The sequence below is a fragment of the Tursiops truncatus genome, chromosome X (genome assembly GCF_011762595.2).
Source record: "Tursiops truncatus isolate mTurTru1 chromosome X, mTurTru1.mat.Y, whole genome shotgun sequence".
Taxonomy (NCBI): Eukaryota; Metazoa; Chordata; class Mammalia; order Artiodactyla; family Delphinidae; genus Tursiops; species Tursiops truncatus.
This window is the reverse complement of record NC_047055.1, coordinates 126958095-126985850: the sequence shown is the minus strand read 5'-3', so window position 1 is coordinate 126985850 and position 27756 is coordinate 126958095. Positions and strand designations below refer to the sequence as shown.

General features: G+C 45.1%; 1 long non-coding RNA gene across 3 annotated transcripts; it reads right to left on the bottom strand.

Moving 5' to 3' along the window:
- LOC109551460 (uncharacterized) lies at positions 1 to 27113 on the bottom strand. Of its 3 annotated transcripts, XR_012329259.1 has the most exons (4): positions 18308 to 27113; positions 15822 to 15936; positions 12522 to 12644; positions 1 to 3934 (listed from the first exon to the last, which is right to left on the bottom strand). It is a non-coding gene; the product is annotated as an uncharacterized lncRNA (long non-coding RNA). The 3 variants fall into 3 exon arrangements; XR_012329258.1 differs by having other exon boundaries at positions 15822 to 27108; XR_004524411.2 differs by lacking the exons at positions 15822 to 15936; positions 18308 to 27113 and adding an exon at positions 12872 to 14957.
- Positions 27114 to 27756: the final 643 nt, after the last annotated feature.

Here is a 27756-nt window from a genome sequence, read left to right as displayed (position 1 = left end):
CCCCACTGGTCACCACTGGTTTGTTTTCTGTATCTCTACAGTCTCTCTAAAGCTTATTTTAAGGGTCCCCTCCACCGAAGTTAGGAAGTGTTTGAAGTGTGGCACTGAAATACCTCACAGCAGTTTTGGGAAAGCATGGTAAATCCAGGCAGGAATTCCTGCTCTGTGTCTTTATGAAACTTAACTTCTAGTGACACCCTTTTATTTATTTATTTTGCTGCAATGGGAACATAGGCACTAAATAACTTTTAAGGTGTATCGCCACTCTGAAATCATTTATAATGTTTGTAACATGGAAGGCTCACCTTCCATCATCCCCTTGAATTCTGTTCCTTGCATAGGCCGGCCTTACCTGTTGGGGAAGAGTTTTGCGGGGCTGGGGTAGAGAATGAGATTGCATTTCTGGGTAGGGTTTAAAGAGCGATGCACATTTTTTAGTTTATAAATATACAGGTCAGCTTTAAGGAGAAGAGAGGGCTCCAGCATGGCAGGGAAAAGGTCTGCAGAGCCCCAAGAATATGGGAGGAATACAAAGGCTTTCAGGTGTGTGTGTTTAAGAGGTTTGAAAGATTGAAATGAGAGTTCCTCCAGGTGCCTGGAAAATTGCATCTCTCTCTCTCTCTCACACCTGCTCTGTGGCACTGCTGTGTCTTTAGTTTAACAAGCATGCGAAGATATGATTTCAGTATAAGCCATCTCAAATCCGTTGATACCACGTGGAAGTAGGTGGTGTAGAAATCACGTCTAAATGAGCATGCATTTGGCTGTCATAGGCAGTATTTTGGTTTGTGGAAGAGAATTGCAGTGTGTGTGTGTCAGTGTGTGAGAGTGCAAGAGGGGACACACAGCCTGGGATGTCCAGGGGCAGGTGGTTCCAATAAGCAGTGTGGATACATGGTAAGGGAGAGTTAATTGTATTTTCTTTTTCTAACAACTTTTTACAACTATAACTCACACAACATACAATCCACCTACTTAAAGTTGCACAATTCAATGGTTTTTCGTATTCTCACAGCCTCGTGCTACTGCTACCAAGTCCAAGTTCATGCAGCTAAGACAGGCCAATAAATCAAAAGACAAGGTGCTGGGGCAGGCAGACTCTGAACCACTGCGGCACCAGGGAAGCCCTCAGGCTTCTTTTATACTAAAAGGGGAGGGGGTGCGGCTGGGTGTTGCAAACCTCTTGGTGCGGGAATCCTTTGTTCTTGCAGCTGTCCACGTGGGTCAGGTCAGGATGCTCCTAAAAGCCTCCAACAGGACAGACTTATTCTCTGTTCTGCAACTTTTTATCTCTATAGGAATGAAGAGTGTTAATACCTTTAAATGTCAAGCCTGGGAGGCGGAGCCTTGAAAATGAGCAATTATGTATATTTCCAGCTAAAGGCAACATTCTCTTACCAGAGGTGCAGAGCCAGCATTACCAGGCAGAGGCAACAGAGCACAGAGGTTAGCGCTAAAGGAACAGCGCTGATACGGAGTCCCGGTGCTCTGCACTGTAACATAACCACCCCCTGCAATTCATTTGAGAACATTTTCATCACCCCAGCTAGAAACCCCAGTCTCTCGCTATCACCCCTTTATCCCTCTACCCCGCACCCACCCCAGCCCCTGGCAACCATGAATCTGCTTTTTCTGTCTCTATGGACTTGCCTCTTCCGGATATTTCAAATCAATGGGACGAAAACCTTTCTGAACTGGCTTCTTTTACCGAGCGCGTTTTTGATACCCCATTGTGTGTCTAGACCACATTTTAGTTATTTTTACTCACGATTCAAAGAGTCGGTAACAAGTCTACAGACTCTGGGTCAAATTCTGGGCAGGATTTCTTTTAGCAGAGCCTAGTCTTTGGACCCCGCAGGGCACGTGGCTGTGTTTGTTTTTTACCCCTGTTAGGAACAAAGAGTAACATTTATGTCACTCTCTCTTTCCCAAACCCGGCAGCGTGTTAGCTTCCAGAGTAACCTAGATGGGAAATCTGGGCTTGGCCAGTGGAGACATCTATGGGGCAGCGGTCATGACGCAAACAGCTATTTCATTAAGGTCAGACTTAGTTTAGGAGAAAAAACTTGGATACGACCCATGATGGACTTTCCTTGTTTCCCCGCAGAACTGAACCTACGTACCCACTCAAATCCTGGTGAGGCAGAGAGATGCCTGAGGCCAAAGAAACAAGGAAACAGGTGGACCCTCAGAGGAGGGGACCTTCCATGTGACCGTCCTCACTTCTGACACCAATTGTGAGTTTGGAGGAATCTCCCCGAACACTCCCAGTCACGGTGTGAGCTGTTGCAAACTGCAAGGTCACAGGCTCACGTGGGCACAAGTCTATGAGGCCTCTGCTTGACCACGAGAGAAACCCTGATATTTCAACACAGCACAGAGTCTGTTGCTCCCCTGTGGTGACTTTGGGGGTGTCTGTGAGACCCTCACCTGTGTCTTTTGAGAAGCCAACTAATGCACACCCCTCCCCACTGGATTGCAAGCCCACTGCCAAGTGCACACGGGTGTCAGAGAGAAATAAAGGCTTCTGCTGATCGCCTTTCCAGCTGGACTGGAAAGGGGGCTCGGCGCACGGACCTAGCAGGCTCCCCTTCTCCCCGCAGTGAGCTGATTCTCCCAGGTGGAACTGGGGCAGCGGGGCAATTCTGTGAAATCCTTCCCTTCACAACTGCCTCTGCCTCGGTGATGCCCCCCTGCAGGAGGAAAGGGATGGGAGTGCACCCCTGTTGCAGGTGCAGGAAGAGAGAGACAGAGACAGAGAGAGAGAGAGAGGGCAGACGGAGAGCCAGCAAAAGAAAGCTCTCAGACCTCCTATGATTTCCTCCAGAGGTGTACGAAGAATCCCTCCCACCTGCTGAATTCGAAAGGGATGGTAGGAGACAAAATTAAATTTGCTTTATGTTTACACCCAATGAGTCATGATTGTTTAACATACCAGTTACATACGCTTCCCCCAGAAGAGTCCTCAAGAAATACCAGGCATATAGCGTCGTAAGTTGGATTTCAGACAGTGGTTGTAGGGGTGAGAACGCGGGTGCCGCAGTCATTGGAGAATTCCTCCCTGCTCCCCTCCAACCATGCATTGCAATGAAAGGGCAGTGATGAAAGCTCATGTGGAAAAAAAATGAATCGAACCTGGTGGTCGTCAGAGCCCTTTTCATTTTCAAAGTCGTATCCTCTGGTCTGTGGCTGCATTTCTGTGTCTTGCATTACAAAACCCCAGGCTCTAACTGGGTGCCAGTGGCCGTGTACTCAAGACGTAAGAAAGATGAAACATCTTGAACGTTCCAGGAAGGAAGGAGAGGGGCATTTATGGTCTTGACTGTAAGTATCCTAGGAGTCTGGAGAAGGGTGAGGGTACATGCTACTACAAAGACCACGGTCAAGCTCACGGGGAATTTGGAGCTTGTTGTGAGCGCCCAGATCAGTGTAGGTCTGGACAGGTAGAGGGGGCTGATGGGAAAGGATAACGTCCTACAGGAGTCAAGGTCACTGAGGGCTGAGACAAGGCTGATGGCCCCTACTTGTCCAGCCATGAGAGAGGACGGAAGCCAGCTTCCTCACTGTGTGTCTTCAATCCTGACATGAGGTGTCCACCTCCCAGCCCAAACGTCTCTCCCTGCCTGGGCTTGTGGGTTGGTGAGCTGCCTCTGGGCGGAATGCATTGTTGTTTCAGTGGTCAGTTTTTGTGTCTCTGATATCGTCTCCTTGTAACAGCCCAGCTTGAGTTTTCCAATGAGGACGTGGGACATTGAATGACAATCGTGTTTTGCCACGTGGTCGGGCTGACACCTGGGCCCTGGCATTTCTGACGAGGCAGGTCCCTCCCTCCGCCAACGCTCCTTGCATTCTCTGGCTTCCCTCTGACCTTCAGTGATGCTCCTTGATTCTTCACGCAATGTTCTCACCACACGCACCTTCCCAGCTGTGGGACCTGTGATACAGAGACAATAGCATGACGGTCCATTGCAGACCTGCCTTGCAGCTGAAATAACCTTCTAGGAAAACTGTTCTGATGTTTTGATAAATAAAAACCTCTTGACTAGGAGCCAGTAAAAATACCCCTGATACTGAATTCTGCTGTGCCGCGGTGAGCTAATCATAGGAGGTCACTTCCATTCACAGAAGCATTAGCAGAAAGGAAAAGTCCTCAGGGAACAAAATGAAACGCATCTGGCTCATCCTTGCATAGAAGGAGAGGCTGGGTTTGCTCAGCCTGGCTGTTTTGAGTTTTCAGGGCTGGTCTAGGTGGCCACTGGTGGTGGACCCTTACAGGGGTCACTAAACTGAGAATGATTCAAAGAATATGAGTTAGACCCTCCGGTGGCCAGTTTGAGGTAATGGTTGTGTTCAGTCGTTGTGTTTCTGTTGGTTGCAGGTGGTGATTAAGGGCTTACACTTGCATTAAGGTGATCAAAAGTACGTTTTCATGAGATTAACCCGGCAACTGTAGGCACGATGGTCTGTGGCTTCTCCCCGTCTCTGGGCGTATACTAGACTCCTGGGGAACTTATTAAGATGGAAAATATGCAGGCGAAATGGTACTTTAATTACATGTTGCAGACTAAATATAACCCAGAGGAAACCAGTCTTGTGACGCACCAAGAACCCAAAACGTTTGCACGGCCTCCTTGTTTCACATCATCCCTCAGACCATGAGAGCTATTTCGTGTACGTTTGGCTAAATCGAATACATTTTGTGTCTGTAAGTGCACAAGCAATGCTTCCTCAGAGAAAAGTGTTTATTTTCGGGGCCACGTAGAGACATTTCCCCCAAATAGAAGAGCGCGCTGAGTTTTTCGACGGCCCGTGGTTGCGTTCAGCGCCGTAGCTCACGCTTGCATGGCTGTCTCACACGGAGCTGAATTTTTAAACCTTCTGAGATGTCCTGTCCATAAAAGCAGATTCAACCTACTGACTTCCAACTCTTCAAGCTAACAGACTTAATTACTAAACGGCATGTAGCATAGAAGCTGGATTCTTTTTCTAATTGAAAAAACCCACTTTGAAATCCAATGTAGTTTCCAACACAGAGAATAAAGAGAGATGTAATTGTTTGCACTTTGAGACACCCAATCATATCTCTCTATCCCCACCTATGTATCTGTCTATCTAGCATCTATCTGTACATCCATCCATCCATTTAACCATCCATCTACATATAGTGTATCATCTATATCTATGTATCTATGAATCTACTGAGTGTATATTTTTTCTTGCATTAAAAAAAGCATAGCAAAAACGTTGGCCACATGATTTTGGGGAGAAAACGATTTTATTTTACGGAATAATGACCTGCTGGGATCATGGGCTTTTAAAGACATGACATGCCCGTTTTCTGAGGATCAGTTACTTTTATTGGCCTAACAAGCACCCAACAGTAACCCAATGGAAGAATAGGATTTCTCCCCCTGTTGGGGGCTTCCTTGATGAATGTCTCTTCATTGAAGCTGAATTTGTACAGAAATAAAATGGGGACGGGGTGTTTCTCTCCCATAGCCCCTGAATTTTCAAAGCATCCATCTTGTAGGTCTTTGTTTGGGAAACATATTCACAACACTATAAAAACTTGGATTCAAATCCTTACAGTGGAGCCCATACACATGGGCATTTGAGAAGGATAAACCCCAGTGGTTACAGTGTAGCGTGAATCTATCTTGGGCTCTGAATTATTCAGTTTGGTGATGCACAGTGGGTTACATGGATCATTGCCAATTCTCCACTCCCCTTGCTGGTCAGTACCCATGCCCAGGGGTCTCGTAGAGTTATCGCCCCATGGTTAAGTTTAACTGTGGGACTGAGGCAGATCCAGTGGATTTCTTTCATCCTGGCAGAAATTAGTTCAATTTCAGGGTTGAGTGTAACATCTGGACGCGGGTTGTTTAGCTCTCCTGAAAGCCCGGTCTTCCGGTATGCAGAGAGGAGATCTATATAATTAGCTTGAAAATTCTAAGGAGCTTTGATCGGGCTGCACAGCTGTGTCATGCTTGTGGCTTCGGCAAACGTGGAGAGCAAAACATTCTTCATCCCCTCAGCGACACACATTCGAACGCAAGCCTGGTTTACACGTGTTTGTTGTCACACGAAATCAAAATAAGGAACGTAGGAAACTTTTAGGAAGGGTGAGCGCTCACCCTGTATCGTCTTTAATTTGGCAAATGTACACAAAACCCGTGAGGACATTTACAAGGTCAGTTCAACCCACAGAGTGGAAAACATTCAGGGTGCAGTCTTGAGAAACAGGACAGAGATGCTGCCTATGGCCGGTAAGGAGTTCTGTGGGGTTTGGAGCACTCGTCCCCAAGCAGGAGCTGTACTTCCACCTCCCTGGGACACGTGACGATGTCTGCGGACACTTATGGCTGTCATGCTGGGGGGAGGGGTGCTCCTGGCACGTGGTGGGTGGAGACCAGGGATGCGCTCCACAGCCCACAGGGCACAGGACGCCTCACCCCAGCGTCATCTGGCCCTAAATGTCACCCTTACTGAGGTTGCGAAACCCTGCTTTAGCACGGGAGACTCTTCTGCTATCTGTTTATCTGTCTATTTATCTATGGTGGCGATTCACAGCCCAGGGACAAATTTTCCTTCCAGGGGACACTTGGCAACATCTGGGGACAGTTTAGAAGCATTACAACTGTCATCATTGACCAGCTGGCGTTTCATAGGTGTGGGGGGGCAAGGATGCCTCTCAAAGCCCTCCCATGAACGGGGGACCCCCCCCACACCCCGTCCAGAGTAAAGAATTATCCAGGACAAAGTGTGAGTTGTGTTGAGGTCAAGAAAGGCTGTTTGAGGGATGACACGGCTAAGAAAATAGAAGACGTGGACCACGTGGGCAATACCGATGGAGGAATCCCGAGAGATGTCCCTGGAGGTATTCTCTGCTTTTGTTTTGCATCTGCGTGAAAGGAGGGCAGAGGAGAGAGAGAGAGAGCGCGAGAGGGAATAGCTAGGCATCGGATGCCAGGGGACCGTCCTGGGGTGAGGGCACCCAGGACGAATTGCCACTCACAGGGAAGCTGAAGGGATCGGAAAGGACACTTTCATATTCAAGTTTTAACTATACGTGCAGGTTTGCGATTGGTCTCTCCGTCATTCCCCAGACTTTCAGCGAGGTGTGGCATACACAAAGAGGTCTCGTGCGACTCATGCTGTGTACTGATTCCTTCGCTGAATTTTCCGATGGTTTTTGGAGGAAAGGAAAGTCGTGCTTCCTTGACTAATTAGAAAAGGGGCAAAAGGGGCACGTGTTGGATGTATGATTAAGAGGGTGAGTAGCGGAGGGGAGCCTGCACCCCGCACCTTCCTCGGACTGGAATCCCAAGCTGCTTAACGTTCGTCACAGGGCAGGGCATGGAGTGAGGCTTAGTTAGAGCTGGAAGACCAATAGGACCACGAAGGAAACATTCATGAGATGCCTCTTTTCCGATGACCATGTCATGAAGATGACCTTGAGAAGTGATGTCTTTGGTTGCTTAGCTGTCAGATCCCTTTTTCTCATACCTGGAGAGAAACCTGATCCTAGCTCCACGGGGATGCTCTGGGATAACATCTCTTGGCTGTAGGTGGTGGGCTTGCCTGCCGGCTGAAATAACCTTATAAGACATCGTCTTGAGGTCTCAGGAAGTGAGGCCTCTTGGAGCAGAGGCGATACAAATACCCCTTCTATTGAATCCTGCTGTGCGAGGGTAAGATAAATCCCAGAGGTCATGTCCACACACCAAAATGTTAGGAACGGAGAAGTCCCCTGAGAACATAATGGCTCGTCCCACATCTAGAAAGAGAGGTCAGCTGGCTTGTTTCCAGATGGAAGGCTAGTCTCCAAATCCAGCCCATGTTTTCTCCACCCCCATGGCTGCTGGAAAGAACATGTGGCAGGTGTGGACTAAGAGTCATTTCAGAGATAACCAGAGAAAATCCGCCAGCCGTAAGAAATTGAGATGCAGTTATTAATTACAAGGTTGTGTCAACCTTCATTTCTTAAGGGTGGCTTTTATAAAAACATTATTCCATTATTAAAAGCGGTGGATGCCATGACTACATCCCCTAGAGCCTTAAACCTAATTTGAACCCATTTTTTATTATTTGTAGCTGCAAATCTTTCTTGGGCAAAATTTCAGAGGTTTAGTTGGAAAGACAAATTCCTGTATAAATTGGAATGAATAGAAACAGTAACAAATTTATATGTACACATACATGTACGTTATCTATAGGTAGAAGTATATATGCAACATATATTAATATATTTATACACATGTACATATATAAAACAATATGCACCTATTAAATATATTTACATACATAGATGTAATATAAATAAATAATATATAAATGTGTATACTAATATTTATAGACGCTAATGCGTGACACACACACAATATCGACGGTGAATTTAGGGGTAAGGCAGTAGATCCCAGTTTGCCTTTGGTTTTGAGCATCATTTTATAATACGTAGTAAATTATCTACAGGGTCTTCATCTGGGAAATAGAAGTCTAGGGTGGGACCCTGTTCCCTGCCTGAGTTTCACCGTCTAGTCCATAACGGATACTAAACTATGTGTGAAGTGAAAGGACGTTTAATTCAGGGAGGGATCTGGTGTGTCGCTCATCATAAACCCACCCATTTTCATGGTTTAGGTTTTTCCCAAGGCCGATATGGCTCCGTTGGCTTGTGTTAAAGCTGCCTTTACGATATGCGTTCTGACCTTCATATACTTTCAACGATTGGAGGGAAGAAAGAGGACGTGTGTCTGTGACATCTCTGTGAGTGTGGCCACGTGTCAGCTCCCTCCTCGGAGGTACCATGGGGCCAGCATCCCGCCAGGGATAAAATGACCCCTGGAAGCAGGGCGTGAGTGTCTGATTCAATGGGAATGACAGCATTTTTTCCTCTCTGCTTCGTGCTAAATTTAGCGATTGTGTTGTTTCACGTTGCCCCCCAGGGAAGCGAAGTCATGTTTATTTTGGGTTCACACCTCCGAGCAATGACCTTTCCAATCCAGTTGCTAACGTTTCTGATCGAATGTCATTGTCCTACCCCCAGAGAAAAGCCAGTGAACGCCAGAATACGTGTGTGTGACAACGGCACAGATTCAAAGCAAGAATACGATGGTGAGAGCGGAGGTCCTGAAGAGAAGAAAGGACCCTTATTCTTCAGTGTCTTAGAATCTAGCTGGAAAAAGAGGCATTTCTGCAACCGGCAAGTAATCAAAGAACACAAGTGCAGTAAGAGAGGTTATAAACATTCACCGTGGGAGTTAGGAGGACAGAGGAGTTCATCCTGATTTGGGGGGATTACCAGACATTCAAGGAAGAGCTTGCACTAACTAAGCCCCTACGGTTGGGTTTTAAAATTTCAATAATATGAGAAGGCTGGAGATTCTTCAAACTGGGACTAGAGAGGGGAGATGCAGAGGCCAGCGTGGTGGATTCGAGACCGAGCAGAGACAGAACTGACGTGAGGAACCGGGGCTGGTTTGCAGGACGTGAAATGTCTGCTCAGATCGGGGATGCCTCTCTTTAAGGACAGGGGGTTATTGGGTGACATGAGGGCTTTGGGTCATTTCTCTGCTGTGGAGGCTGCAGCTGATATAGAGAAGAGACCTGACCTGGTGAGGATGTGGTCCCCTGTCCTGTTTGGTCTACGGGTCCAGGTTGAAAACTGCGCGTGCGCTACTCGAAAACATTGCCTTTGATGGTCAGGAAACTTGCCGTTAGTTGAGGCTCGGCTGGTTGCTCATGGACGTGGCCAGAAAACTCCTGTCTAGGTTTTGTTTGCACGTAAATCCCTGAAGGCTGCGTGGAGTCAGGCTCTTGCACGTGCCTCGAAAGAATGAAACATGATCGGAAGTGGACCATGGAATCCTTTCACCTCTTCCCGCCGAGTTCCGGAACCCATTAAAAAAGCAACAACTCAAGTTCTTTGCTTTGAAATATTTTGTTCCACGACCCATAACCGACGGTGAAAAGGATTCCGGCACCAAAAGCACTAGAATCTTCTATACCACGTGGCTGCCCTTGGGGGGATCACCCTTTAACCGTTTTTCCCGTCCGTGGCATTCTACCAGCGCTCTGAGACCCTGGGCTGTGGGATTTTATCGTTTTGTTCAAGCCATGTGCGAGAGCCGGGTGGGAACCGCGGTTTCTCCCTCCCCGGAATCTCAGGGGAAAGCGAATTGCAAACTTCTCCAGAAAGGAAAGAGCAAGGCCCTGGGACACATCACGAAAATCTGGTTCTAAAGACAAACCGATGTTAATGGGGTCCTCACTGGGGAGGTTAATCCTCCACCCTCTGTCCCAGATAAAAATCAGTGAAGTCGGGCAAAAATCGTTCTTGGTCCTGTGCCTTCTTTTTTCCTATGAAATGTAGGGGAGCCAGAAACGTCTTAAATTAGCACAATATGTGTGCCTCTCTGCCTCGGTGGGGTTTCAGCAGCCTGCATTCCTACTGATGCAGTGATAAGGAACTCTCTCTCCAGGGTAAGAGCAAGCAGTGTGTTTGGTGAGGTCCCACAAACGAGGCCATACCAAGTATGCTTCAAGAACTGGAAATAAGTGTCTTTAGACATATGACTGTATTTATGTTTCTTAGTAATTTTAGGCTTTTAGCTTTTTTTTTTTTGTCCCGGGCTCCAGGCACTCCTTTGACTTGTGGCCACAGAGGGATTCTAAATCTCTGCCTCCGTCTTCCCGGGGCTTCTCCTCTGTGTCTGTGTCTCTCCTCTTCTGTGTCTTAGAAGGACCCTGTCGTTGGATGTAGGGCCACCTTCCTCCAGGAGGACCTCATCTCAGACCCTTCACTTCATCACCTCTGCAGAGACTCTGGTTCCTAAAAAGGTCCCGTTCCCAGGTCCCTGGTGTCAGGGTGTTCATATGTCTCTCTGTGGCCACCATTCAACCCACTGTACTCTGGTTGCTCACTAAGGGATGTGCATACCGGCTGCCCGGTGCTTTGACAGGTTGCGAGCTTTGGGGATATGAGGGCATCTTCCCATTCAAAGCTCCACCCGTTCTAAGGAACTTAGCTCTTACTGAACTCTCTCCTTTGATCTTCTCCCAAGGATGTGTTTAAATGACGTGAAGTCTTATTATTCCTGCTTTCTTTCCTTTTTCTCACACTGGGGTGTCTACACCACTGCTGATTCACCGAGGAGTAGGTCACACATTGTCAGAGTCGATTGTATCACCACCAGCACTGTTTTTTCACCAATGCCCTTGTACTGAAACCAAACAATAATAACAGCAGCACAAGCAACGATGACATGTCAGCTTGTCTTAAATCTAGATGACGTTCCCCACTTGCCAAAATCATCCACTTACGGTCACTGCAAGGTTAGAGTAGGAAATGGGGGTCTAAGAGTTTTTTATAAAGATTTGCACCTTGGTAGCACTAGATATTTGCCCAGAGTATAAAGTAATTCAACTGAAGGACCATAGATCTAAATTTCAGAGCTGGGAAGGCCCAAATAATTGCCCAGTTCTTATAAAGAGTCCTAGCTCTTCCTAAGGTGGCGGAAGAGGGAGATGTTTTCGCCAATCTGGACGCTGTTCAGGAGAGGAATTTCCCCCCAGAAAACACAGGAGCGTTACCACGTGCTCCTCCAGCAACACCTCTGCCTGCGGTGGGGCTGCGTAGGGCCTTGGCACGTTCCGCGAGCCCTTGTGTTTCTTCGTGTGTGGTCTCTGGGTGGTTGTCCAATTCTGTGCTTAGAAATGATTCTACCCTCTATAAGTTGGTGCAGCCAGTATAGAGAACAGTATGAGGTTCCTTAAAAAAACGAAAACTAGAACTACCATACGACCCAGCAATTCCACTCCTGGACATATACCCTGAGAAAACCATAATTCAAAAAGAGTCATGCACCCCTATGTTCACTGCAGCACCATTTACAATAGCCAGGTCTTGGAAGCAACCTAAGTGTCCATCGACAGATGAATGGATAAAGAAGATGTGGTGCATATATACAATGGGATATTACTCGGCCATAAAGAAGAATGAAACAATGCCATTTGTAGCAACATGGGTGGGCCTAGAGATGATCATACTAAGTGAAGTAAGTCAGACAGAGAAAGACAAATACCACATGCTATCACTTGTATGTGGAATCTAAAATATGACACAAATGAACTTATCTACAAAACAGAAATAGAGCTACAGATGTAGAAAACAAACTTATTATTACCGGGGGAAGGGGTGTGGAGGGATAAATTGGGAGATTGGGACTGACATATACACACTACTATATATAAAATAGATAACTAATAAGGACCTACAGTATAGCACAGGGAGCTCTATTCAATGCTCTGTAATGACCTGTATGGGAAAAGAATCTAAGAAAGAGTGGATCTGTGTGTATGTATAACTGACTCACTTTGCTGTACACCTGAAACTAACACAGCATTGTAAGCCAACTCTACTCCAATAAAAACTTTTAAAAAATAGTAAAAAATTGAAATAAAAAAAATGATTCTACCTTCATCCATCCCCCGGAGGACAGAAGGTCAAGGAGTCCACGTACCTTGGATAGAGCGCAGAGTTAAGACTTAGTTGATCTGGGCATGGAACTCTTTCGTGGTGTTTATCCATGTCTGTCTGAGCTGTCCAGCATGACGCTGGTGTATCTGACATACTCCAGGAGCTCCTATAAAATGAGTCAAACCAACAACGAATGAATGCATTTGGCTTCACATAACCCAAACCCTTCAAGGCATTGCAGACAGTTCCAAACAGGGCGTTCAGCGTTCACACACATCAACCCAATGTGTAAACATGTTCCTTGCCAGAAACCAAACATGTGAAAGTGATCACCAGGCACTCTCTCTAAATATATCGATAGTTCCCACCCCTGAGGACAAGTCCAGATTTTACCTTTATCCTTTCCAGACCCTTCTGGCTTGTCGTCTTCACTTTGTGTTAGCTGGGCTTCTACATTTATTGTCTTCGAAAAAAAGGACGGGATTTATGCACGCCGTCTGTCTGCCACGATTCTGAAACGCCGATGATAAGAACTGGTCCGCATGTGTTTCTGGTACAGTTTCCACTGAATGCAGATTTCTACATTCCACCCCGTTTCTTTTCGCTCTAACTCACTGTCGTTGAATGAGTTTTTGTGGAATGAATGCCGTTGTAACTAGATTCTGGGAACACACGAGGGTAGGAATTTGGTACGGTACTGCAATGGGATCCTCCCACGTTGCCTGCTGGAAGGGCTTGGGTTTATTTTCTTTTACTTCTCTGGGCATTTGTGTGGCTGTTCTCTCTACTCTTGGGTTGAATCATAAACATCAACTGCACATACAAATTTCAAATCATCCGTTGTACACCAGAAACTCATACAATGTTTTATGTCAATTGTAACTCAGCTTTAAAACGAGAAATGTCATCTGCATAATGTTTTGTGTCAACGTATCTCAATTAAAAAAAAACCAATACATGTTATGTGCTCCTCTCCTATAATTTTGTGTTTCTCTGCATAGGGGGTGTAGTGGGTTGAATGATGGTCCCTAAAAGGATGTTTCTCTCCTAATCCCCGGAACTGGTGAACGGGACTTTAGGACAAAACAGTCTTTGCAGGTGTAATTCGGCTAAAGCTCTTTAGACAAACAAATCATTGTGGATTGTCCAGGTGGCTCTAAATTCAATGACAAACGTCTTTATATGACAGGCACAGAGGACAAGACAGACGGGACAAGGCCATGTGGCCGTGAAGGCAGATGGTGGAGTGACACGGTCACAAGTCAAAAAACATGCCAGCAGGTCTCAGAAGCTGTAGGAGGCAAAGAAGAGATTCTACTTCTGGGGTCCCCAGGGGCCAGTGCATTCCTACCCACAGCTTGATTGAAGACGTCTGGCCCCCAGAGCTGTGAGAGGATAAATTCCTGCTGTCTTACATCACCCTGTTTGTGGTCAGTTGTTACCACAGCAGCAGGAAACTAACATGGGAGGTGACTGCATTCTTTAGGTTGTGATGATGTCATGCATTCTTCTGTCTGAAACAGACGTTTGGTGAAAGTCAATAGGAATAACGTGACTGCTTCCCTCAAGCATCGTTTGTCATGATGTCGGTGCAGGAAGGACCATTCTTTTCCTGTCGTGGCTAGTTCACGTGATATTCAGCCACGATTTAGTACAGAAATTCCATGCATTTTGTTTCTCCGCATCCCGCTTCTTCAACAAATGCGACGCCTTTTGCATGCTAGTAAATGCTTCTTGTAAGACTGCATGTAGACCATTAATTTCACTGTGTCACCCAATATTTAACAAGTGCCTACAACGAGCCCAGCTTGGGCACCGGAATTGCAAGGATGTGCAGACCCCGCACGTCCCATGTTGGAGGTCACCATTCAGGAGAAAGAAAAACTGGGATTTCAGTCAATTCTTGTTATTTGCAGTAGTTAAGTCCTGTAAAGCTACCACCGGTGTCCTTAAGGGAAATGCAAGATTAGGTTCCTACAGCCTCTGATTACATTTTCATCAATGATCAATACCTAACTTTTTTTTTTTTTTTTTTTAATTTTGTCTGTGGGGTTGTGGGATCTCAGTTCCCCGACCAGGGATTGAACCCAGGCCACGGCAGTGAAAGGGCTGAGTCCTAACCACTGGACCACCAGGGAACGCCCCAATACCTAACCTTGTTGGACGTGTGTTTTTATTTAAAGACAGCGTATTGAATAGATATTAGTGATTCATCCACGTTGCTTTCACGGCCAACAGTGCCAGATAATCGCTCAAGCCCAAACCAAGCTTATGCAACGTGTGGATTTTCTCCACTGGGCACATGGCAGCCTTCTTGTGCTTAGAAACAACAGACAGCTCTTCAACACGGTGCGCGGGGCAGTCTTACACAGCAAAATCATAAACAGAAGGCACCCCACTGAGAAGAACATGGCGCTCAGGAGGCCCTGAAAAGGAGACTTGTCTACAATCTAAGAGCTGAAACAAGAAGGTAGAAGTTACCCTCTTCAACCTCAGCCGGACATGTGTGTATCAGGAGATTCTCTCTCTCTCTCTCTCTCTTTTTTTTGGGGGGGGGGCTGCTCTCTGTGTGTCGGCCAAGGACAGCAAAAGCACCAGGGGTATTGATCTGGGGATTACAAAGCCACTTTAACAAGTAGGTGAATTCACGAACATGGGATCTGTGAATAATAAGGCTGCGTTGTGTTTAGAAAGCAACTAGAGAATAGCCATAAAGCTCAGGTCCTCAACTTTTATAAATACACATCATTAACTGTTTGGGCCGTTAGTCAATTCTACGCCTTAGGAGTTTTGCTGTGTTGAGCTATTTTGTGAAAAGCGTGTTGTGTGAGAGCCATGGTGTTAAGCGTCTTACATGCCATTTTTTGTTTGTTTGCTTGTTTTTATTTACTCCACACAAACTCTGTGAAATAGTCGCTACTGGTTTTTTTTGGTTTTTAAAGATGACACCGGAAGGAATTAGGAAACTTGGCTAACCTTGAAAGCGGTTGCTCTGGGACTCGATCCCAGGTCAGACAAACACCCAGAAGTTACTATTAGGGATGAAAGGGTCCCCGACCTCCGTCTGCTTTTCTAGGTTTCCTGTCGGTTTTCCCTCAGTCTCACTTCTGCAAGCCCTCCTGGGGTCCACTTGCTTTGCCCATTCCCTGCCCCTTCTCTTGGACCACACCCTCTTCTCTCAAGGACCGACTCCTACAGTTGGAAGTCCCAGCTTCCAAAAATCATTTTGGCCCTGAAACTTTACCAAGTCCCTCCACCCCAGATAAACTTGTCCTCTTTCCTTCTTCCACACGCTTCACTCACACGTTACACAGTCCTCCCCAGTCTCCCTTGTGTCAGTTACCTGTGTGCAGGTGACTCCATTGCAGAGGCAACGATTCTGTTGTGCATGCTTGGATAAGCTCTTCACACATCACAATATACGTGCAGTCCCGCATACTTGTTGCACTGATTGAAACCTAACATCATAAAGACAGAAACATGCAACATGGGCTCAAAACACTTAATTCCAGGTTTCACATATGTGAAGTCACCTAATCTACGAGGAAGAAGGGTATGATTACGCATCCTGGGAAAACGCCACCAAAGGACTTTTTCCACCTGGAGTCGTGAAGGCCAGGATGTTGCTGGAGTTGTTCCAGACCCTGGGATGGAACACGAGCTCCTTGCGTTGGAATTCTGACGGCACATTTTCTGACTGGGTGACTCGGGGCTACTTAGAACAGTCTCAGAACCAAGAAAGAGAGGTAGCGAGAACCCCTACCTCACCGTTGACCGTAAGACTTAAAGAGAACAGGTAAGCATCACACGCCTACACTGCCTTTTGTATTATGAGCACTCTGCCCATGTTGGCTGACGCAGCCGTGAGTATCATATTAACAGTGATCGTTTGCCTGGGGGGCACGTATTTTAAAGCTGTCTTATCTTATCGGAAAGGAGGCTCTGATTTCAACTGCTGGGCTAAAAGAAATGAATGTGGTTTTCAAAATTGGCTTTTCATTGGAGTCTCTCAAATGGAACATCTATGTGCTCAGGTAAGTGAGATCCAGGTGTCTCTGCTGGTTCTGACCCGTGACACACACCTGCGTTGATGACCGTCTCCTTGGCTCTGACAGAAGCACGGGATTGTTTTCTCTGTCTCTCACTGAACGAGAAAAGGGGGATTTAAAGCATTTGGTGGGCGATCTTCCAAGGGGCGTCGAGAGCAGAATGCACACAGCAACATATATCTGCTATTATCTTGTGTGGGGGGGGGAGCCAGAGGGAGGACAGTTTTAGTTTAGTTTAGTTTTGTTGCAATGTGTCATGTTTTTTCAGGGTTGCCCATTTTTTAAATTGTGGTAAAACGCACACAACATACATGGACCCTCTGAACCATTTTTATATGTGCTGTTCAGTATTGTACTGTTAACGCCCAATCCACACATGTGTCCTCTTGCAAACATGAAACTCTATACCCACACATGCCATTTGCTTTCATTTTCAAATTTTTTTCATTTTAATTTTTTTTATTGAAGTATAGTTGATTTACAATGTTGTGTTAGTTTCAGCCGTACAGCAAAGTGAGTCAGATGTATACATCTGTATCTATATGTAGATATATTCTTTTTCAGATTCTTTTCAATTCTACGTTATTACAAGATATTGAATGTAGTTGCCTGTGCTCTACAGTAGGTCCTTGTTGCTTATTTATTTTACATATAGTAGTGTGTATATGTTAATCTCAAGCTCCTAATCTATCCCTCCTCCCCCTTTGTAATTTACTTCTAAATGTATGCTTGCTCCTTAAAAAGTGAAAAGAATTATTTGTAATAACTTTTCAGAAAGAAGCGTTTGCTCCTTAGACACGCGGTATATACCGCTCAGAGTATAAATGTGGGCACTGCCGGTAGGGGCTGCGTACTCTAAAATGCCACACACGTCCACCAAATGCTGTGTTAAAATGCTGGTCTACCTCACGTGTGACATTCCACAAAGATTCAAAAGCAGAAGATGGCATAGTTACCCCTGTCAAGGAGGAGATGTGGGTGTGTATCTGTAGGCTACAAGGAAGACAGAGTTGCTTATTAAACTCTAATTCAAGAACGGGGTGATGGCTAGGACAAGGCAGAGAAGAGGAAGGGCGAAAAAGGGTTGGACCAAGGGATGAATCATATTCTCTGAGTCAGTCTAATTCTGTACACGCCAACGTGAAAACATTTATGGACATTCTCCTGACCTTCTAGCTGGAAACCTTGTATAACCTTTACCCTTAACCTAGCAGAAGTTACAAAAGCCAGCTTACCCACCAAAATTACCTCAAATAGACACCCCCTAAGCTCTGATGGAGAGAAAAATATTCAAATGCTTGTTCAAGCTCTCATCCCCCTTGGTATATAGCGAGGTCTCAGAGGAGTGGAAGATAGGACCAATATTCTTGATAATCTATAAAAAAATGCTGAGGTTTCCAAAATATCTAAGCATACAATAGATCAAGAGGGTTTTTAAAAAAAATAGTACATAATTGTATAAAATAAGACTGCAGAAACACACCATATAAGTAAAGCACGTTTCCAGAGTTTCAGAAAAACATTCTCAGATCACTCCAACATTTGATTATTGGGTCTGATTACAAAAAGAGTGTAAAAGTTTGTGTAAATTGTTGAAGATTGTAAAGGGCATGAAAACACACAGATATACATGTGTGCACACGTACATAACGTTGTTCATAACACATTGTTCGTAACACATAACACACGTACGTAACGATGTTCATAACATGTTGTTCATAACACACGTTCATAACAATGTTCATCCTTTAGAGGCCTATTGGGGAAGGAAAACACTTACCCTACCTTCTTAGGTTCTATTTCTGGGACCCTGTAAATGAAATTGACAAAAGGCAGATTAGCAGGAGGAAAGGCATACCCATTTCATTTGATATTAATATTCTTAGGTGGCATGGAGACCTCTCTAGAAAGAAGTGAGAACCCCAGAGAAGCAGTTAGGCTTGAGAGATAATATACCATTTTGACAAAGAACCATACATTTGTAGAGAAGTCACAAGGCAAAAGGAAAGAAGTTTAGAGCTTTAGGGACAGCAAGATGTGGGAAGGTAAGTATACGGGGGACATGAATAGGAGATAAGGGTTATCTTAGTAAGGTTTGTTATACAGATTCCTTTCGGTGCTGTCTCTGGGGGTGATGAAAGTCTATAATCTTCTCATTCTGCTCTCACACAAAGGGAAATTAATGCCTTCCTTTTTGGCATACAGGGGGAAGGCAGACAGTTGTTTTATTGTTTTTTTTTTTGTTTTGGTTTGTTTTTGTTTGTCTGTCTTGCATCTGCTGTTTCTCAATTGTTTTCAGCTCAAAATAATCCTTAAACTAAAGTGGCCTGTTTTGGGGTGGTGTATTCTGGTGGCTTAGAGGTTGGCCTAGGATATAAGATCCAAACACACGAAACGTCTTGTAATGTGAAAAATGGTCAACACGGATTACGAAGGCCGTGTGATTCACAAGGGAAGCAAAGTTACTGGAATTTGGGCCGCATCCGAAGATATTTCAAATACAGTTTCCTTAACATACCCACTGTCTTAGGTCCCAGATGGTGTACATTCGACGTGATGTGATACATTTGGTGACACAGTACTTTTTCCTGGTCTTACCTTACACTCCTACGTATAGCATTTTATATTTTCCCCAAAGACCTTGTCTTTGATTTTAGTAAAACAGGTGATGTGGTCCCATAATAGGACCATTGCTGGTACCATATTCTGAGGACTCTCTTGGGTCTTAGACCCTTGAAAGCAACCTTTGCGATATGTGCTTCATAGCCGGTCCAAGAGGAGACGACAATAAATGTACCTGGAATCAGTGTGGCCATAAAATACCTAGAGGGAACTCTGCGAAGTGCTGGGAACACAACAGTGGGAGAACAGCAGGAACCCTTGACTCGTTCATACAGGTAAGAGGGACATCGTCAAGGGGAAACCGAGCAGGGTGGGTGTGATGCGAGCTTACGGAAGAGGCCCTGCTGCTACCAGACCTCAGAGGATGAACTGGAGCTTACGAGATGGAGCCATTGGGCGAGAAGGTCCGGGACAGAGGAACGTGTGAGATTTGCAGCTGGGAATGACCCTGAGTTGTTCAGAACACAGGGAGAGCTGCAGTGTGCTCGGGGCAGTGGGCAGACAGGAGGCAGCTGGGAGGACGAGAAGAGATGAGCTGGGGGCCAGGGCGTGCCAGCCCCAGGGGTGAGCGCTGGGAACTTATCCTTAGTCAGCAGGGGGCCACCCAAGATGTGACGGTTGTGTTATTGTTACAAAATCGGGAGACATGTCAGCGGGGAATGGCTGTGAAGATCACGATCACGGTGGGGCTTCAGAGCCGTTCATCTGTGTATGAAAGGGTGTGTGCATATACATACATGTAAGAATATACATGAGCCTATATCATCAGCATATACATATGAGGACATGTATAAGAATGTATGAGGAAATATATACGAGAATATATGCAAGAATATATGAGAAAATACATATGAGAATATGTATAAGAATGTATGAGGAAATATATGAGGATATGTATAAGAATGTATGAGGAAATATATACGAGAATATATGCAAGAATATATGAGAAAATACATATGAGAATATGTATAAGAATGTATGAGGAAATATATGAGGATATGTATAAGAATGTATGAGGAAATATATACGAGAATATATGCAAGAATATATGAGAAAATACATATGAGAATATGTATAAGAATATATGAGGAAATATATATGAGAATATATGCTCTGAATTAGTGCATACTGAACCATGGCTTCTGGGGAAATACAGAGTTAGGGTCTTGTGAGTCTCCAGTTACAATATTTTCATCAGCCGATCCGTAACACACCCTGGTTTTATGTGTTTTTCTTTTTAAAGACACTGTGTAGAGTACATATTTTCATTCATTCATATTGAACTCACAGCCAACAGCGCTGAAACTTATGCCTGAAGGAAGCTTTTCTAACACAAGCATTTTTTTCCCTAAGACACATCACGACCTTCTCATGCTTCATGACCACGGGGCAGGTATTTAGTGCTATGCTTGGGGCCCACTTTAAACAGCAAAACTCACCCAAAAAAAAGCACCAAAACATGGGAAAAACAATGCACTCCATAGGCTGCAACAGGGACACTTGTTTTCGGTAAGAGAGATGACACAAGAAGACAGTGTCACCATTTAACCTCAGCTTTGGCCACACAAGCTTTTCACTACGCAGCATGTGGCCACAAACAGCTGTGCAATCAATAGTATTGATCTGGGCATTACAAACGGATTTTAGAGAATAAGTGAACGCACAAATATTGATTTCTTTTTTACTGTAGAGCACAGAGAACAATATTCAATAGCTTGTAATAACCTATAATGGAAAATAATCTGAAAAAAATATATATATCCGAATCACTTTACTATACACTGGGAACTAACACAACCTTGTAAATCAACTATACTTCAATGAAAACAAAAGAAGGATAGCTAGGTCTAAATAGTCAATCAGGGAAATAACTGTATATTCTTTTAAATATAAACTTTTATATTTCTCTTCTTAAAATTTGCAAATGTTCCTGTGAACCTCTGTGGGAATAAATAAGGTAAGTATGTTTATTTCTTAAAAAAAAAAAGAGTCTACCCCAGGAATTCCCTGGCAGTCCAGTGGTTAGGATTCTGCACTCTCACTGCGGTAGACCTGGGTTCAATCCCTGGTTGGGGAAGTAAGATCCCACAAGCTGCATGGTGTGACCAAAAAAAAATAAGTCTCCCCCCTACAAAAAAAAAAAACAAATATGGAATCCATGAATAATGAGGATGGACTGTGTGTGTGTGCGTGTATGTGTGTGAGTTTTGGAGAGAACTAATAGTGAGTTTCAACTTGGACTCTCCCTCCCAAGGACTGTCTTGCCTAGTTTGGGAGTTTCCAGAAGATGATGCAGAAGAGACAGGTAAAAGTGAGGGAAGAAGGATTGAGAACCTACTTGAATTACCTACTGATCTGTCAAGACCAAATTTAAATAGTCCTCCCAGTGTCCTGTGTTTCCCAAGAAGACTCACGTATAGACTGTTCTCTACACGGTGAAAAGAATCTTGACGTTGGCAGGTGTATTCATGGGACTGGTGAAGGGATTTCTGTGTCTGACTACAGCCCCAGAGTCCTGCAAAGGGCAGGAAGACCAGTTCTACGGGAACAAAGAACTGTCCTCACTCAAAATATCAGATTAAAAGTTGAGCTTCAGGCGAGGTTGGGAGGGTTTGGACTCATAGCTCCCCCTTTTCTGTTTGTCCAAGAGGGTGGGGTTCGGGCGTCTTCTGGGGAATAGTGGTCTTTGCAACAGAGCACTTTTCAGGATGGAAATTCCTCCTTGGAGCTCATAGCCTCCTTCATCCAGGTGACCGAACCCATAGAAGAAGCATTGTCAGGATACCATATAATATAGTTAGGCTTAGGGTTGGGGTATCGTATGGTATCCCCACTCACTAAACTGAGTCTTTTGCCTGAAAGTGAATGGATTGATTGAATAATCAATTAAGGTGCCTTATTTCTAGCATACTAAACATCTGGATAAGGTAAAAACTTAAGATTTTGTTGTTATAATGTTACCGAAAGTCGGGTCTGGCTGGTTGCCACTCCAAAGCCAATAAAAGGCCAGGTTGGGGGAAAGGAAAGGTTGCTTTATTTTGGAGGCCGGCGATCGGGGCGGGGGGGGCAGCGTGGACGCCAGTCCAGAGGCCGATTCCCCCTCTCCTCCCCGACAATCAGGGGGCAAGGGCTTTTATAGGCGGACGGAGGGGGCCCCAGGCAGAAACAGCGCAGTCAGCTCTGACCGTCGTCTTGAAATCGGCCCTGCGGTGGTCTGACCTGCGTCATCTTGACTGTTTTAAGCACAGTTAATCTTCAGTTCCAGGGTTGGTTTGTTTCCACTTCTTGGAGGCCAGTTCTCGGAATTGTGGCAGGTTATATCATGGCTACAGCCTGGTCATCATGCAGTTCACTCCTTCCACGTGGTGGGTGTTTCGGTGTCTACAAGACAGCTCACAGGACGTGGCTCAGAAGATGATCTATAGCCCTTGAGGAGGAACTAAAGGTCCTTGACTGACTAAACTGTTACTATTTTGTCCTGTTGGACTGTTTTCCTTTGTCCCTGCATTTTCTTGCTTCTCTGATTAAACCTTTTCTTTGGCTAAAATTTTTTCCACAGACAGAAGGCAGGCCAAGGACATGGGGGGCAAGGACCACAGGGTCCTGCTCTGTTTCAATAAGTATGACAGTTGCACCATCTTATTAGTAAAGAAAGTACACATAAGCTGTCCCTTTCCAAACCAATCTCAGTCTGTGCAGTGTCCTCACCGTACAGCTGCAACTACCTCATTCTTTTTTATGTGCTTAACATATTTTATTGGTCTTCGCCTTCTTTTTTAACATCTTTATTGGAGTATAACTGCTTTACAATGGTGTGTTAGTTTCTTTTTTTTTTAACATCTTTATTGGAGTATAATTGCTTTACAGTGGTGTGTTAGTTTCTTTTTTTTTTAACATCTTTATTGGAGTATAATTGCTTTACAATGGTGTGTTAGTTTCTTTTTTTTTAACATCTTTATTGGAGGATAATTGCTTTACAATGGTGTGTTAGTATCAGCTATACCTATACATATGTTCCCATATCCCCTCCCTCTTGCGTCTCCCTCCCACCCTCCCTATCCCACCCCTCCAGGGTGTCACAGAGCACCAAGCTGATCTCCCTGTGCTACTGGCTTTTGTTTTTGTTTTGATACACGCCCTGTCTGTTGTCTGTCTCCCCAAGTGGGTGTTGTTGTTCCCAGTTGAGTTTGAATGGGGTGACACCCTACCTTCTTGTATCAGGTCTCCTACTGAAAACTAGTGTCCTATTTGCAGCCTTTTTTGTGCCATGTTTTTCCCAGCGTGCGAACCCGGTGTCATCCTGTTTGTAATTAGAACTTTCCTGTTGAAACTAGACCGTTCGTAAGTTGGACGCTGTCCCTTAGAACCTGCTCGAGTAACACAGTCAAACCCCGAGATGAATTATAGGTCCAGTCACAAGCCTGGTGTTCGTGCCCCGCCCTAGTGGGTGAAGATGGGAAGCTGACATTGTCAGCATCTTCCTACAGGCATCCCTGGACAGGTTTGCTTCTTTTTTTAATTAGTTTTTTTTATTGGCGTATCGTTGATTTACAATGTTGTGTTAGTTTCTGCTGTACAACAAAGTGAATCAGTTATATATACACATATATCTATTCTTTTTTTAGTTTCCGTTCCCATATAGGTCATTACAGAGTATTGAGTAGAGCTGCCTGTGCTATTCAGCAGGTCCTTCTTAGTGATCTATTTCATATATAGTAGTGTGTATATGTCAGTCCCCATCTCCCAGTTTATCCCTCCCCCACCCCCTTTCCCCTTTGGTAACGGTAAGTTTGTTTTCTCCATCTGCGACTCTATTTCTGTCTTGCAAATACGTTCATTTGTACCCTTTTTTTAGATTCCACGTAGAAGTGATATCCTATGATATTTGCCTTTGTCTGTCAGACTTACTTCACTCAGTGTGACCATCTCTAGGTCCATCCTTGTTGCTGCAAATGGCATTATTCCATTCTTTTTTATGGCTGAGTAATACTCCATTGTGTACATGTACCACGTCTTTCTCCATTCCTCTGTCGATGGATGCTGACGTTGCTTCCATGTCCTGGTTATTGTGAGTAGTGTTGCTGTGAACACCGGGGTGCACGCATCCTTTTGAATTATGGTTTTCTCCAGATACATGCTTCTTCTTGAGGCTTTCCCCAACATCTCTGGCAATATCTTTAATTCACTGTCCCTTTGGTTTGCTAGAGAAGCCCCGACTTCTGCCCGTTAGCTGGTGTTAGAGCCATGCAAGAAGGATGCTTAACTGAATGTTGACACAGCCCTTCCCAGTGTGCCCTCATCCAGATAATCCCTGAAGGAACGTTCATTCTAAGGTGACCTTCTGTCTTCCCGTGGTGTCTCTTCAGCGGCCCTGAATCACCGCACAATCAAACGTCCCCGCGGTAAAATCAGCCCCTGAACCGACAGCGCCCTGCATGTTGAAGCTTGTCATCCCTGCCATCTGGCTGAAGGGGTTTATATTTCGAGCAGAAGAAGAGGTTACGTGGGATGCAGCAAATAAAGACCACAGAGCAGCTGTGCCTGTGGGGATTTGTGTAGTCGGGGATTCATGGGAGCTCTCCTGGCTACTCAGTGAAAAGGCAACCCCGGGGAAGGTGAGCTGAAGCTGGACAGTTTATAAGAAATGCCTGTGTGGTTCTCTGGACAGCCGGTACATAGGTCAGTTCTACGTACATTTTCCATAGCGAATGACCGTATGTGCAGGCAAGAAGTGGAGCTGCAGTGAGAAGTTGGAATAATATTGTAGGACTGTAAATCCTTCCTAAAAATATACAGAGGGAGAGAAGGAGGGAGAGAGAGGGAAAGAGAGAGAGGGAATTAAGGAAAATTGCAGAATGTGGCCATTCTGTTTCATCGGCAAGGGTTAGAAGCCTTCTCTATGCTTTAAGTCTTGGGAAACCCGGTAGGCATTGATGGTAGATGGCACTAAAATGCAGAGGTACGTACAGACCTTAACTCTCCCGTTTCCATTTCAGACCCTCTGCAGGGACATCACGGTACAGTGGACAGAGCAGAGTGTCTGCACTTGGTGTGACCTCATTTCTGATTCAAGATCTGCAGCTCACGGCTGTGCACGTTGCTCGACAATGGACCATGTCGCCGACGTGGGGAGTGGCAGAGCTTAGGTGTCCCAGCTCTGACTCCAGAGGTCCAGGTTTGACCGTTATGAGTATCACCTGGCCTCCGAAAGCCCCAGTCCCCACCTGGCAAACAGGGAAATAATATCTCTTGTACCAGGCATTCCTGAGAATCTAGAAAAAGGGTGAGCCTGGGGTTGAGCCAGCCTGGGCCCCTCCGGACACCTGAGTTACCTTCCACTGTCTTAATCTGACGACCCTGTTTTCCTGTGAAGTATTGTAGTCGTTTTTTTTTTTTTTTTTTTTTTTTGGCGGTACTAATTTTTTTTTTTTTTTTTTGTAGTCGTTTTTTTAATGACCTCTGACCAAAAGCACTACATGGTGCGGCACGATCTTTTGTTGTCAATGCCCCTTATAAATTATACAATTTACAAATGAAGAAAAGCTTCACCCCTTTGTTGTCCGAAGAATATATTGATGATTTGTGGTAAAACGTTACAGCATTCACCTAGGTTTCAAACATTTCGTTAATGTCAGCCATGTCCACGGCCATTCAAGCCTCTCATTCGTCAGCTATGCACACGGCAATCTTAGCTTCATGAAGGTAACGATTTGCAGTATTTACAGGTATGATTCTGACGAAGGTTTTTGTCTGAATAATGCCGGTCTATCCCCTAAACACAGCGTTCCCTTCTGTTGCTCGGAACGCACGTCTCCTTTCTCCTGGGTTACTGACGTCTCCCCGTGCTCTGTTGCACGACTTCTGTTTACTTGTTTCTGTATCCCTGGTGTCTGTGGCTTCTGACATTATGCATCGTTTTACTCTTGTAGTAAGATAAGAAAATTATAATGGAGGGTTTTCCAAAACGTATGGCAGTATTCGTTGTTCCGCCTGACCCTTCCTTTGTGATCCCATGGGGACAGTCCCCGAAAAATAAAATAAATCTGCCAGGCCCGCCACTGCCCACGCATGTAAGTCATCCTGTTTCCTGGTCTGTGGCGCGTTTACTGCAGGTTTGGCTTCAGCCTGATTCATCCTGTAGGCATGCGGACCGAGCTTTAATGAGCTCTTGGTAGAAGCCCAAGCTTTCCTAGGTACCACCCTTAGGACGAAAGCCATTCACCAAACCTGGACGGGCCCAGCCTGCTTTATTTATCCTGGCAAATTGGCTGGCAGTTGGCTATTTAGCTGGCACGGAGACCATATCAGGTCACTTCGGCGTTTAGCCTAATGAGAATTCCATTCATTGACCATGGATGGAATTCATGGTCCTTTGTGATTCTTAAACCTGTACCTACTGGGTCTTCTCGCTTTTGCTCGTGTCCCTGGCTGAGCAAAGGAAACTTGTGAGCCGCCCCCCTCCCCGCGTGTTTTCTCGTGCTGGCTTCTGTGGCTGGGGGCAGTGGCGGCAGCAGTCAGCACATGGCTGCCATGTGCTGAGAGGGAAGTCCGAGCTCCAGAGCTGTCTTTGTGCGTCTGCGATTCCTTCTTGCCGACAGGAAAAGAAAGCATGGGGAGGGGGTCTGCGTCTGGGCCTCCTGGTGGAGAGCCGGTCCCACCCGCCAGCCCCATATGCAACCAATCACCCTGGGTCCTCTACGTCCAGGCACACAGCCCTGCAGGCCAGCTGGGACTGTGCTCTGAGTGGATTTTACTGGGCTTTGCAGCAACTTTGCATAGGTTTTCTGGGTTGGGTCTTTATTGCCCCCACTTGGGCCAAGTAACAGAGGCTTTATAGGAGGCTAAGAAACCTTTCACCAATCTCCGACCGGCACGCACTTGGGGGTATGACGCTGCAGCTTTAAATCAAAATGAAAATCTCCAGTTTACCCCCTTGTATGCCTCGGGCCGACGCTCCGCATTCCTACCGTGCCAGCTAGGGTTGGATTTTTGCCCCAATACCTCTATGTTCCTTCTTTTGGTATATATATATATTTTAATTGAATTATACTTGATTTACAATGCTATGTTAACTACCGCTGTACAGCAAAGTGACTCACTTTTGCATATATATATATATATATATATATATATATATACATACACACACACACACACATTCTTTTTTTTTATATTATTTTCCATTATGGTTTATCATAGGATACTGAATATAGTTCTCTGTGCTGTGCAGTAGGTCCTGTTGTTTATCCATTCTTCTTTTGGTATCTTTAGCTCAGATCCTATCAATGAGCGTCTAACAGTCAAAAACGTTAAACTTCGAAATAATGGGATACATTTTAAAAAATGTAATTATTTCTGAATCTGGTGATATTGAATAGAGTCTAGTTAATTTCTAATTATTGGCCAGATAACTTCAATTCACCATCTGGAAAAAGGCAGCTTCGCCTTTGGACTTACCCCTTCTTGCTGAAGGAGATACATTCCTCTTAGTCACTCATCCAACTATTTTTAGGCGGGGATATTTCCTCTTTGACATGCAAGCAATCACCACATCTTAGAGAATCTTCCTGTCGTATTTCACAACCACCTTTTCTCCTTTGTCTTTTT